At 45.7% G+C, this 14,591-nt stretch overlaps 1 protein-coding gene across 1 annotated transcript in view; it reads right to left on the bottom strand.

The window, feature by feature from the left end:
* The window catches only part of LOC144827047 (pentraxin fusion protein-like), a 339,174-nt gene that overhangs the window by 87,318 nt on the left and 237,265 nt on the right, over positions 1-14,591 (bottom strand). The window lies entirely within an intron of this gene.

The raw sequence follows: 14,591 nt of genomic DNA, 5'->3' as shown, positions 1-14,591 counted from the left end.
TTTGCAGAATTTATGTTGCTTGTCCCTCAAACTGTCTTTGTATACTCTAACATATGACAAAGACAGAAATGGAAGTGGTCCAAACAATTCTGTCCACAAATTGAGAAAGCTAGAAAAAATGTCAATAAAGCTGTTTCTGCTTATCTCAGAGACCATAGGATGGGCTCCATATACAACAACAATCTGTGTTTCGATATGGATGGCATCTACAGGAGTGATGGTGTGCACTTCACAGATAAGGAAACAAAGGGGTATATTATCAAGGGGTTTATCTCCGCTTTTTTGGCTTTAAAAGCCAAGAAAGCGGAGATAAAATTATCTCCCTATTACCAAGCTGTCGCTAACACCAGTTAGTGACAGCTAATAGGAGATAGCGACCATCTTGGGCCCCGCTTTGCATGTCAGTGATATTTATCACTAATGACATGCAAAGTGGGCGTGCCAAGATGTTAGCGACTGGAAACAGTCGCTAACATCGCTATCTCCTATTACCAACAAGCTAACACCTGCCCTGAGCAGTTCTTCACCATGTTATCCAATGGGAGGTGGATAACATGGCTAAGAGCATTTGCTCGATAATGCATGAATATCGCTGACTTTTCAGCGATATTCATGCATTTCTGGCCGTTTTTTATCGCATTTGCGATAAACCTTGCTAATAGCAAGGTTTATCTGCGATAAAAATCGCCGATGTGCGGCGATAATTTTTGTCTCTAAACAAGTTAGAGACAAAAATTATCGCTAGTTGTTGGTAATATACCCCAGAGTCCTTCTCAACAAGGTAAGGCTCTACATCGGCACTTACATGTAGCTACAAAAAACTCATAAAACAAACAAGGGGTCTTTTTAGAGCCACCAAGTAACCCAACATAGAGCCTAGCTTTACATTTGTTTTATTACTTATGCTTGTAGTTGCCTACCCATCGTGACTTAAGAAGCCGCGCACGATTTTGTTTACAATTTGGTGCTGCGTCTAGAGATGTGCACCCATTGCGTTCACACTAAGGGGTCGCGCTTAATGGTACGCACCCATCGCGTTCACACTAGGGGGCTACGCTGAAAGCTGCGCATGTGTCATGTTCACACTAGGGGGTCGCACTGAGAGCTGCCCACCCTTCGTGTTCACACTTGGGTGGGCAGCACTTAAAGCAACGCTAGGGTCACAACTCCAAATTTTTTTGAAAAAAAATGTTGACTTTCAATAATTTACATTCGCCTCAGGGACCCCATCCCCCGAGGAATGCCCTCATCTCCATAATATTTTTTTTTAATTAGGAAGGGGGCCGCATGGCCCCCCCTCCCAGGTCACTTCTGGTCTCTCTGTTTGGGACCCTGGGTGGAGCCCCAATGCCCCCACGGTCCCGCGGGCTCCCCAGCATTGCTTTTGGGCAAGGGGAGCTGCTAACATGCAGCTCCCCTTGCCCAAAAGCAATCATTTTTGCTTCATTGAAGTGAGAGCAGGTTTTCCTCCTCTAGCTTCAACGAAGCAAACCAGGGTTTGCTATGACAGAGCGGGAGACGTGCTCCCACCCTGTCAAGCAAACAGCAATATCCCAGGGATGTGCACCCCAGGACATTGCACGAGCTGGCCCTGGGGGGGTGGCAGTCCCCATGGCCAGCAAGGGCTTCTGGAGGGGGGCCACGTGCCCCCCTCCCTCTATTTTCAAAGACCCAGGGAGGTGGTGGTTGCCAGAGCTTCAGGGGGCCCGCGAGGCCCCCCTGCATATTTAATTACAGCCCAGGGGGTGGCAGTCCCCTGGGCTGGGGGGAGCCCTGGAGGCCCCCACTAATTATAAAACAATCCCATGAGAGGTGGCAGTCCCCGGAGCTGCGGGAGTGCCGTGTGCCTTCCTGCCCCTCATTTACATAGCCCCGGGGATGTGGTGGTCTCAGGGCTGCGGGGGCCCGCAGGCCCCCCAATATAATTATAGGATTGTCCCCGGGACCTGGCCCACCCAGGGGTTCAGTTAAATGAAGTAGGGGAGCCCCCGCTTCATTTTTTTAAACAATTTTCATCCAGATTTGCGCTCCCAGCGCGCATTCAGACTTTTAACCCCTTCCGTGCTGCCGTCGGCAATTGGCCAACGGAGGCGCTACCTCCCTAGTGCTGCCGTCAGCCAATGCCTGACGGAGCCCCACCCACTCTTTAGAACGCCCGCACCGCGGTAGAAAAACCTCAGCGGTTGTATGGTTGTATGAGTGATTCTATAGATGACTCAATGGGTGCATGACTGATTGTATAAGTGAATGATTAGGTGTCTCAATGAATGTATGGGTGAGTGACTGGTTGTGTGAATGTCTGTTTATGTCTGTCAGTTAATGTCTAAGTGAGTGTATGAGTCTGTTAGTGGGTACTTGAATGGCTATGTGGGTGATTCCTTGTCTCACTACTTCTATGGTTGTCTGTCTGTCTGTGTTGTGGGTGAGTAGGTATGTGACTACCTGTATAGATCAGTGAGTGGGTGAGTCAGTGGCTGTATGGGGTACTGTTGTGTGTATAAGAAGTTGTATGGGTGAGGGTGTATCTGTGTTTATATATATATTTCAACACCATTAGAAGACCTGCTTAGCGAGAAGGCTATAGCTGTGTAATATACTTTCTTTTAAAAACTCACATTGCTTTATTTTGTTCACTTTGCTAATTTTTAAACTTTACTTAGCCGCTCCCCGGTCCACCGCTGACATTGTGTCGGATTGTTGTGGAGGGAGGTCGGGTTGCTGAGGACGCTGGAAGTGAGTAGACTTCCCGCGTACATCCGGTGCAGTTAGCGCTCTAGTGGTCCGGGGCAGGACTACAAAAAGGACGAAGCTGCAGCCACTCTGCTTCGACACCATTAGAAGACCTGCTTAGCGAGAAGGCTTTAGCTGTGTAATATACTTTCTTTTAAAAACTCACATTGCTTTATTTTGTTCACTTTGCTCATTTTTAAACTTTACTTAGCCGCTCCCCGGTCCACCGCTGACATTGTGTCGGATTGTTGGGGAGAGAGGTCGGGTTGCTGAGGACGCCGGAAGTGAGTAGACTTCCCGCGTACATCCGGTGCAGTTAGACGACCCCTAGTAATTTAAGGAGATGGCTACCTGGATGCGCAGCGGACGTGCGCAGCGGGCGTGCCAACGGTGCGCCAAAGGCAAGCCCGTCTGCGCCTGTCCGTGCCAGGACGTCGCCTCTCGCCAGAAATTCTGACCAGGATGAGTCGATAGGTAAGATATATCGCAGAGATTTCTAGCTGGACTTGAATACTTCATCTAGTGCTTGTAGTATAACTCAGCCAGAACTTTTGACGGAATCTGTCCAGTGTATCTGCGGGTATACCTTGCCTAAACCGACACCCTTTATGCCCTCCACCACAATCTGCCACCAAACACGGCTACGAATTGCGCAGCTGAATATAAGATCGGTAGCTAAGCACCATGCCAAAGTGCATGAACTGATTGGGGACAATTTATTGGACATCCTGTTCCTCACGGAGACATGGTTGCAAGAGGACATGAACTTGTTTCTCAGTCTGGCTGTACCTGAGGGCTACTCAATACATACGCTGAACAGACAATCTAGAGGCGGGGGCATTGCTGTTGTATTTGGTACACAGACAAAATATGGAAAATAAAATATCGACATGCAATAATATCGATGTTTTAATATCGATGGTACAGTATATCGATGTGCCATAATATCGACAGACAGAATATCGAGATTAAGGTATGTATGTTAGTAATATCGAAATTTTGTTGTTTAGTGTTATGTATTTTATTTTGTTGTTTATATGTTTGCTAAATATGTTTAGAAATGTATGTTTGAAAATTAGTCATTTTGTTAACATTTTGCGTTTTAGTATTAGAGCGGGTTGTGGGTTTATAGGGGAATAGGGTGGGAAGTAATTTAATAATAATTAATTAATTAATATATGTTTGTACATATTTTTAATTAATAATTAATTGGTAATTAATTAATATTAACTAGTTAATAAATTAATATAATGTTGTACATATTTTTCATTAATAATTAATAGGTAATTAATTAATATTAATTAGTTAATTAATTAATATAAATTTGTACATATTTTTATTTAATAATTAATTGGTAATTAAGTAATATTAATTAGTTAATTAATATAATTTTGTACATATTTTAATTAATAATTAATTGGGAATTAATTATTATTAATTAGTTAATTACATTAATTAGATTAATTTTTTAATATATATAATTTTTTTTATTGTTAATGAATTATTTGGGAAAAATTAATATTAATTAGTAAATTAAATTAATTATAGCTAATGTGCTAATATATTTACTTTATTGTTATTGTTAATTAATAATTAATTGGTAATTAAATAATGTTAATTCATTTTGGGTAAAGGAGTATTTTTAGGGTTCAGGGTCAGTTTTCAGTTCTTGGGTAAAGGGGTATTTTTGGGGTTCAGGGTCAGTTTTCAGTTCTTCGGTAAAGGGGTATTTTTAGGGTTCAGGGTCAGTTTTCAGTTTTTGGGTAAAGGGGTATTTTTAGGGTTCAGGGTCAGTTTTCAGTTCTTGGGTCAAGGGATATTTTTGGGATTCAGGGTCAGTTTTCAGTTTTTGGGTAAAGGGGTATTTTTAGGGTTCAGGGTCAGTTTTCAGTTTTTGGGTAAAGGGGTATTTTTAGGGTTCAGGGTCAGTTTTCAGTTTTTGGGTAAAGGGGTATTTTTAGGGTTCAGGGTCAGTTTTCTGTTTTTGGGTAAAGGGGTATTTTTAGGGTTCAGGGTCAGTTTTCAGTTCTTGGGTAAAGGGGTATTTATAGGGTTCAGGGTCAGTTTTCAGTTTTTGGGTAAAGGGGTATTTTTAGGGTTCAGGGTCAGTTTTGGGTTTTTGGGGTACAGGGGTATTTTTAGGGTTCAGGGTCAGTTTTGGGTTTTTGGGGTACAGGCGTAAAGGGTAAAAATAAAATAAATTTAAATTTAATTTAAATCAATTAAATGAAATTAAAAGAAATAAAATTACATTAAATTATTAAATTTTTAATTTATTTTAAATGTATATGTATTACTTTTAATTATTTAATTATGTTTTAATGTTTTTATTAATATTTGTTAAATTATATGTATTTTAACATTATTTTTACATTATTATTAATACATTTAAAAAAACGATATTTTTAATTTCGATATTTTTGTACTACGATATTATTTTTTCGATATTTTTGTACTTACCTTTATGAAGATAGGATCCCGATATTATTGTCCTCGATATTTTTGCTCCGATATTTTTGTACGTCGATATTGTGAATCTCGATATTTTGTCAGACATTCGTTGTATTTAAATCCTACCTTCAATGCACTTTCCAGAAAGTTGAGACTGCAGGCTGTGAATGTGTGCGTTTTAGCATGTTTATTAATTCCCATCTAACGTTATTCGGCATTCTGATCTATAGACCTCCGGGTCTAGACAGCAGCTTTACCAAGGCCCTCCTGGATGTAGTGGGTGCTCTGGCCATAGTAACTGATAATTTTAATACATTTGGGCATCTGAATCTCCATTTTGATCTTACTTCAGATAACAAAACAACCTGTCTGTTAGCTGATCTAGCAGCATTTCAACTGTATCAACGAGTTACTGGCCCCACCCACATAGGAGGACACCTATTAGACCCCATTTTTTCAAACATGGAAGAAGTTGTAGTAGATGCCCCTATCCCGGTCCTTTGGTCAGACCATAGGCTGATCATCATGTCTTTGCCTCTAAATAGCCCTTCAGGTAAAAACAATAAACAAAGGGTATATAAGTGACACTGGCGGAAGCTACGCCTTGACAACCTCTATGCCCTATTGAAAACAGACCCTCCTGTTTTCTCAGATAACACAGACGAGGGCTATGAACAGTTCTGTTTCTGGCTGATACAAGCCCTGGATTCTCTAATCCCGGCTAGCTGGATTCTAGGCCGGTCCCGAGAACCAAACCCATGGTATAACGAGTCCGTAAGTAATTTAAAGAAAAACTGCAAAATATTCGAACGAAAGTGGAGGAAATCATACGATCTAGAAGCAAAAAAGACAATACATCAGAGCCCAAAAAACTATCACAGAACACTATGTGAGACACGGGCGGCTTATTATGCCAAGGAGATTAGGCTTAGTCAGAACCCTACCAAATTTATTTTAACATTTTTAAAGGATCTTACTTCCAAAAAAGCATCGACAATGATGGTCGCCTCTGAATCTCATTGTGAAAAGTTAGCCTCCTTTTTTGTGGAGAAAATCCGGATGATCTATGATTCTTTCATCCCCACGCCGGGCCCCAGTTTTTGTAACACCGAACTGACCCAGAAACTCTTGAGCATTCCAGAAATGACCCAGGACGATTTCTCAAAATTATGTGGAAAAATTAAATCAGGTTCGCCAGTCGACCCTCTAAGACCTGCCCAATTTAGAGAGGCATCCGCCCTGGTGCTTGACCCTCTTTGTAAAATAATTAATGCCTCCTTTACATCAGCCGTAATATCAGCAAGCTGGAAACAGGCCTGGGTGTCCCCTATTATTAAAAAGGCAACATTAGACCTAGCCAAGCCTGAGAATTTCCGACCCATCTCTTTGCTTACTTGGCCAGCGAAGTTGGCAGAAACACACGTCAATAACATATTGACGAAATTTCTCCGCTCAAATAACATCTTGGATGCCTCACAACATGGCTTTCGAGCTGGCCACAGCACCGAAACGGCTCTGATTTGGTATGACAGAACATCTCAGGACCATACTGGATGCAGGTCAAATGGCGGCACTGATCCTATTGGACCTCAGTGCCACCTTCGACACGGTGTGGCATGAGGTTCTGTTGTATAGGTTGAAGGGGGCTGGTGTTGATGGTATTGCTCTGGAGTGGTTTTGGGCTTTTTTAACCGGTAGTCCTTCCGGGTCTCCACCATTTTTGTCGAAAGAATGTCAAGCAGGGTATACCCCAGGGCTCGGCACTCAGCCCTACTCTATTTAATATTTATGTTCAACCACTAGCTGAGGTTGCCAAACAATGGGACCTCTCAATGAGCTGACGACACTCAGCTAGTGGTAGCCTTGGGGGAGCCTAGCGCCCCAAAGTTTTTCAATTTAAGAATGGCCTTACAGCTGAAGCTAGCTGGATGAATGCGAATTATCTACAGCTAAATGGCAGTAAGTCCGAGGTCCTACTGGTAGGAAAAAACACTTCGCAATGGGGAGAGAACTGGTGGCCAGATATATTAGGAACCCTCCCTGAGCATAATTCAGAAGTCAAGAATCTTGGAGTCTGGATTGACCCCTCTCTTAACTTCACCATTCACACCAAAAAAGTGGTAGCCACCTGTTTTGGTATTTTACGCAACCTCAAGCCCATCTTAACATTTTTCGATTCATCCACCCGCCAGCTCATTGTGCAGTCAACTATCCTCTCGCGCCTGGACTACGCAAGCTCTTTGCTTGTAGGAGCTAACCAGGCTGAGATTATAAGACTGCAGCGCGTACAAATCGCAGCTGCAAGAGCCTTGATAGGTCTTCCCCGCTTCCATCCAGTAGCGGATACCTTGGCTAGGCTTCATTGGCTCCCGGTAGCCAAGCGGATTCAATTCAAGGTCTTTTGCCTCGCTTTTAAGATCTTGAAGCTTACCACCCCGCCCATGCTCTGTTCACTACTGACTCCATATGTCCCTCGTCATTCTTTGCGGTCGGAGGGCCAAGACTTGGCAGTGGTCCCCAGGGAGAAGCGTTCACGCATGGGAGGCCGTTCTTTTTGCTATCTGGCGGCTAAACTATGGAATGCCTTACCACCCCAATTGCGTGGGCTACAAGACCTTCTGCCATTTAGGAAAGCCATCAAGACCCACCTCTTTCCCCTGAACTAGTTCCACAGATTCTGTTGTGTTAAGGCATGCCGGATCTCTAGGCAGCCCCCTTCATACTGTTGAAAAGCGCCAGGACGCCCCTTAGCTGGGGCAGCCGTGCGCCATACAAGAGCACGTAACATATATATATATATATATATATAAACATATATATATTCACTGAAAAGTCCATATGTTTCAGAGATGTTATAGTTATTTGGAGATTTCACTAGTACAAAATTAAAGAAATTCATCTGTCATTGTTAGTAGACCTAACTATAACTCGCGTCCCCGCTATGCACTGCTGATGACGTCACATATGACATCTCTCATGACATGCTCAGTGAAATCACTGATGCCATCTCAAATGACATCACTGATGACATCATCCAGTGAATGTGTGTTTCAGTAAGGTATAAAAATATGTTTTAAAAATATGCTTTATATATATATATATATATATATATTCACTCAAAAAACCATAGGTTATAGACCATATATAGTTAGGAATTAGCATTTAAAAAACCTTTTTTTACTCACACAAAACCATTGAAATTCCATATATAGTTAGTTGCACTAACTATATATCGCGCACCCGCAATCCACTGCTGATCATGTCACATATTACATCATTCATGACATGGTCAGTGACATCACTAATGACATCACTGATGACATCTCAAATGACATCACTGATGACATCACTGATGACAACATCCACTGACTGTATGTTTCTGTAAAGTTAAAATATGTCTTACATATTGAAGAATGAGTGGATGTATAAGTGTCTGGATGAAGGATTTAGTAGGTGCATGATTGACTGTATGAGTGAGTGAATAAATGTGTGTCACTGAGTGCATTCCCACACCGGAAGGCATCCGCTGCAACCCAGCAGTCTGTGACTTCACCGAGGAGCCAGGATCACTGTATTCTTGGCTCCAGGACATCTTGCAGGAATCACTTGCGGTTGAGGCGTCCTGGGGAATCGGGAGAAGAGACGATTTCAGCAGCAGCACAGTCATTTCGTTTTCTACGCGTCTCAACCTATCCAGCACTCAAGTTGAGACACAGTGGTGCAGGGGGGAGTACTCACCTGACTTTCCCTAAATGATGAATGTTGGGAGTTGTAGTTTGCCGATGCAGCTACAGCGCATTTCCTCAAAATAACCCGGCCCACCTGGATTGCCACCAATGGCAAGACAATTTGCTTTATTTCAAAACGGATTGGCAGAGAGAAGTGTGTTACCGGCATTTGATAAAGACATTGGTTGTCGAAACGCGTCATGCCACACAATGCTGAAATAAATTCCTTTCCTGAAACCCCGCTGTGTCCTTCCGGTTCTTCAGTGCAGGAATCGTGTTTTTTATTCATATGCGCGCCAGCCCTGGGCGCGCTGGAGGGACCCGTCTTTTGAAGTGGCCAGAGGCATAAGGGCAGCTTCGGCACGCATATTATCCAAGGAATTGGAAGCACTCTGGCCCACCGCATTCCCACACAGCAAGGCATCCGCTGCAACCCAGCAGTCTGTGACTTCACCGAGGTGCCAGGATCACTGTATTCTTGGCTTCAGGACATCTTGCAGGAATCACTTGCGGTTGAGGCGTCCTGGGGAATCGGGAGAAGAGACGATTTCAGCAGCAGCACAGTCATTTTGTTTTCTACGCGTCTCAACCTATCCAGCACTCAAGTTGAGACACAGTGGTGCCGGGGGGAGTACTCACCTGACTTTCCCTAAATTATGAATGTTGGGAGTTGTAGTTTGCCGACGCAGCTACAGCGCATTTCCTCAAATTAACCCGGCCCACCTGGATTGCCACCAATGACAAGACGATTTGCTTTATTTCAAAACGGATTGGCAGAGAGAAGTGTGTTACCGGCATTTGATAAAGACATTGGTTGTCGAAACGCGTCATGCCACACAATGCTGAAATAAATTCATTTCCTGAAACCCCGCTGTGTCCTTCCGGTTCTTCAGTGCAGACATCGTGTTTTTTATTCCTATGCGCGCCAGCCCTGGGCGCGCTGGAGGGACCCGTCTTTTGAAGTGGCCAGAGGCATAAGGGCAGCTTCGGCACGCATATTATCCAAGGAATTGGAAGCACTCTGGCCCACCGCATTCCCAAACAGCAAGGCATCCGCTGCAACCCAGCAGTCTGTGACTTCACCGAGGAGCCAGGATCACTGTATTCTTGGCTTCAGGACATCTTGCAGGAATCACTTGCGGTTGAGGCGTCCTGGGGAATCGGGAGAAGAGACGATTTCAGCAGCAGCACAGTCATTTCGTTTTCTACGCGTCTCAACCTATCCAGCACTCAAGTTGAGACACAGTGGTGCCGGGGGGAGTACTCACCTGACTTTCCCTAAATTATGAATGTTGGGAGTTGTAGTTTGCCAACGCAGCTACAGCGCATTTCCTCAAATTAACCCGGCCCACCTGGATTGCCACCAATGGCAAGACGATTTGCTTTATTTCAAAACGGATTGGCAGAGAGAAGTGTGTTACCGGCATTTGATAAAGACATTGGTTGTCGAAACGCGTCATGCCACACAATGCTGAAATAAATCCCTTTCCTGAAACCCCGCTGTGTCCTTCCGGTTCTTCAGTGCAGGAATCGTGTTTTTTATTCATATGCACGCCAGCCCTGGGCGCGCTGGAGGGACCCGTCTTTTGAAGTGGCCAGAGGCATAAGGGCAGCTTTGGCACGCATATTATCCAAGGAATTGGAAGCACTCTGGCCCACCGCATTCCCACACAGCAAGGCATCCGCTGCAACCCAGCAGTCTGTGACTTCACCGAGGTGCCAGGATCACTGTATTCTTGGCTTCAGGACATCTTGCAGGAATCACTTGCGGTTGAGGCGTCCTGGGGAATCGGGAGAAGAGACGATTTCAGCAGCAGCACAGTCATTTTGTTTTCTACGCGTCTCAACCTATCCAGCACTCAAGTTGAGACACAGTGGTGCCGGGGGGAGTACTCACCTGACTTTCCCTAAATTATGAATGTTGGGAGTTGTAGTTTGCCGACGCAGCTACAGCGCATTTCCTCAAATTAACCCGGCCCACCTGGATTGCCACCAATGACAAGACGATTTGCTTTATTTCAAAACGGATTGGCAGAGAGAAGTGTGTTACCGGCATTTGATAAAGACATTGGTTGTCGAAACGCGTCATGCCACACAATGCTGAAATAAATTCATTTCCTGAAACCCCGCTGTGTCCTTCCGGTTCTTCAGTGCAGACATCGTGTTTTTTATTCATATGCGCGCCAGCCCTGGGCGCGCTGGAGGGACCCGTCTTTTGAAGTGGCCAGAGGCATAAGGGCAGCTTCGGCACGCATATTATCCAAGGAATTGGAAGCACTCTGGCCCACCGCATTCCCAAACAGCAAGGCATCCGCTGCAACCCAGCAGTCTGTGACTTCACCGAGGAGCCAGGATCACTGTATTCTTGGCTTCAGGACATCTTGCAGGAATCACTTGCGGTTGAGGCGTCCTGGGGAATCGGGAGAAGAGACGATTTCAGCAGCAGCACAGTCATTTCGTTTTCTACGCGTCTCAACCTATCCAGCACTCAAGTTGAGACACAGTGGTGCAGGGGGGAGTACTCACCTGACTTTCCCTAAATGATGAATGTTGGGAGTTGTAGTTTGCCGATGCAGCTACAGCGCATTTCCTCAAAATAACCCGGCCCACCTGGATTGCCACCAATGGCAAGACAATTTGCTTTATTTCAAAACGGATTGGCAGAGAGAAGTGTGTTACCGGCATTTGATAAAGACATTGGTTGTCGAAACGCGTCATGCCACACAATGCTGAAATAAATTCCTTTCCTGAAACCCCGCTGTGTCCTTCCGGTTCTTCAGTGCAGGAATCGTGTTTTTTATTCATATGCGCGCCAGCCCTGGGCGCGCTGGAGGGACCCGTCTTTTGAAGTGGCCAGAGGCATAAGGGCAGCTTCGGCACGCATATTATCCAAGGAATTGGAAGCACTCTGGCCCACCGCATTCCCACACAGCAAGGCATCCGCTGCAACCCAGCAGTCTGTGACTTCACCGAGGTGCCAGGATCACTGTATTCTTGGCTTCAGGACATCTTGCAGGAATCACTTGCGGTTGAGGCGTCCTGGGGAATCGGGAGAAGAGACGATTTCAGCAGCAGCACAGTCATTTTGTTTTCTACGCGTCTCAACCTATCCAGCACTCAAGTTGAGACACAGTGGTGCCGGGGGGAGTACTCACCTGACTTTCCCTAAATTATGAATGTTGGGAGTTGTAGTTTGCCGACGCAGCTACAGCGCATTTCCTCAAATTAACCCGGCCCACCTGGATTGCCACCAATGACAAGACGATTTGCTTTATTTCAAAACGGATTGGCAGAGAGAAGTGTGTTACCGGCATTTGATAAAGACATTGGTTGTCGAAACGCGTCATGCCACACAATGCTGAAATAAATTCATTTCCTGAAACCCCGCTGTGTCCTTCCGGTTCTTCAGTGCAGACATCGTGTTTTTTATTCCTATGCGCGCCAGCCCTGGGCGCGCTGGAGGGACCCGTCTTTTGAAGTGGCCAGAGGCATAAGGGCAGCTTCGGCACGCATATTATCCAAGGAATTGGAAGCACTCTGGCCCACCGCATTCCCAAACAGCAAGGCATCCGCTGCAACCCAGCAGTCTGTGACTTCACCGAGGAGCCAGGATCACTGTATTCTTGGCTTCAGGACATCTTGCAGGAATCACTTGCGGTTGAGGCGTCCTGGGGAATCGGGAGAAGAGACGATTTCAGCAGCAGCACAGTCATTTCGTTTTCTACGCGTCTCAACCTATCCAGCACTCAAGTTGAGACACAGTGGTGCCGGGGGGAGTACTCACCTGACTTTCCCTAAATTATGAATGTTGGGAGTTGTAGTTTGCCAACGCAGCTACAGCGCATTTCCTCAAATTAACCCGGCCCACCTGGATTGCCACCAATGGCAAGACGATTTGCTTTATTTCAAAACGGATTGGCAGAGAGAAGTGTGTTACCGGCATTTGATAAAGACATTGGTTGTCGAAACGCGTCATGCCACACAATGCTGAAATAAATCCCTTTCCTGAAACCCCGCTGTGTCCTTCCGGTTCTTCAGTGCAGGAATCGTGTTTTTTATTCATATGCGCGCCAGCCCTGGGCGCGCTGGAGGGACCCGTCTTTTGAAGTGGCCAGAGGCATAAGGGCAGCTTTGGCACGCATATTATCCAAGGAATTGGAAGCACTCTGGCCCACCGCATTCCCACACAGCAAGGCATCCGCTGCAACCCAGCAGTCTGTGACTTCACCGAGGTGCCAGGATCACTGTATTCTTGGCTTCAGGACATCTTGCAGGAATCACTTGCGGTTGAGGCGTCCTGGGGAATCGGGAGAAGAGACGATTTCAGCAGCAGCACAGTCATTTTGTTTTCTACGCGTCTCAACCTATCCAGCACTCAAGTTGAGACACAGTGGTGCCGGGGGGAGTACTCACCTGACTTTCCCTAAATTATGAATGTTGGGAGTTGTAGTTTGCCGACGCAGCTACAGCGCATTTCCTCAAATTAACCCGGCCCACCTGGATTGCCACCAATGACAAGACGATTTGCTTTATTTCAAAACGGATTGGCAGAGAGAAGTGTGTTACCGGCATTTGATAAAGACATTGGTTGTCGAAACGCGTCATGCCACACAATGCTGAAATAAATTCATTTCCTGAAACCCCGCTGTGTCCTTCCGGTTCTTCAGTGCAGACATCGTGTTTTTTATTCATATGCGCGCCAGCCCTGGGCGCGCTGGAGGGACCCGTCTTTTGAAGTGGCCAGAGGCATAAGGGCAGCTTCGGCACGCATATTATCCAAGGAATTGGAAGCACTCTGGCCCACCGCATTCCCAAACAGCAAGGCATCCGCTGCAACCCAGCAGTCTGTGACTTCACCGAGGAGCCAGGATCACTGTATTCTTGGCTTCAGGACATCTTGCAGGAATCACTTGCGGTTGAGGCGTCCTGGGGAATCGGGAGAAGAGACGATTTCAGCAGCAGCACAGTCATTTCGTTTTCTACGCGTCTCAACCTATCCAGCACTCAAGTTGAGACACAGTGGTGCCGGGGGGAGTACTCACCTGACTTTCCCTAAATGATGAATGTTGGGAGTTGTAGTTTGCCGACGCAGCTACAGCGCATTTCCTCAAATTAACCCGGCCCACCTGGATTGCCACCAATGGCAAGACGATTTGCTTTATTTCAAAACGGATTGGCAGAGAGAAGTGTGTTACCGGCATTTGATAAAGACATTGGTTGTCGAAACGCGTCATGCCACACAATGCTGAAATAAATTCCTTTCCTGAAACCCCGCTGTGTCCTTCCGGTTCTTCAGTGCAGGAATCGTGTTTTTTATTCATATGCGCACCAGCCCTGGGCGCGCTGGAGGGACCCATCTTTTGAAGTGGCCAGAGGCATAAGGGCAGCTTCGGCACGCATATTATCCAAGGAATTGGAAGCACTCTGGTCCACCGCATTCCCACACAGCAAGGCATCCGCTGCAACCCAGCAGTCTGTGACTTCACCGAGGAGCCAGGATCACTGTATTCTTGGCTTTAGGACATCTTGCAGGAATCACTTGCGGTTGAGGCATCCTGGGGAATCGGGAGAAGAGACGATTTCAGCAGCAGCACAGTCATTTCGTTTTCTACGCGTCTCAACCTATCCAGCACTCAAGTTGAGACACAGTGGTGCCGGGGGGAGTACTCACCTGACTTTCCC

This window comes from Lissotriton helveticus, chromosome 4_1 (assembly GCF_964261635.1).
Source record: "Lissotriton helveticus chromosome 4_1, aLisHel1.1, whole genome shotgun sequence".
Classification (NCBI taxonomy): domain Eukaryota; kingdom Metazoa; phylum Chordata; class Amphibia; order Caudata; family Salamandridae; genus Lissotriton; species Lissotriton helveticus.
The sequence above is the reverse complement of the archived record's forward strand: the minus strand, read 5'-3'. Positions and strand labels throughout refer to the sequence as shown.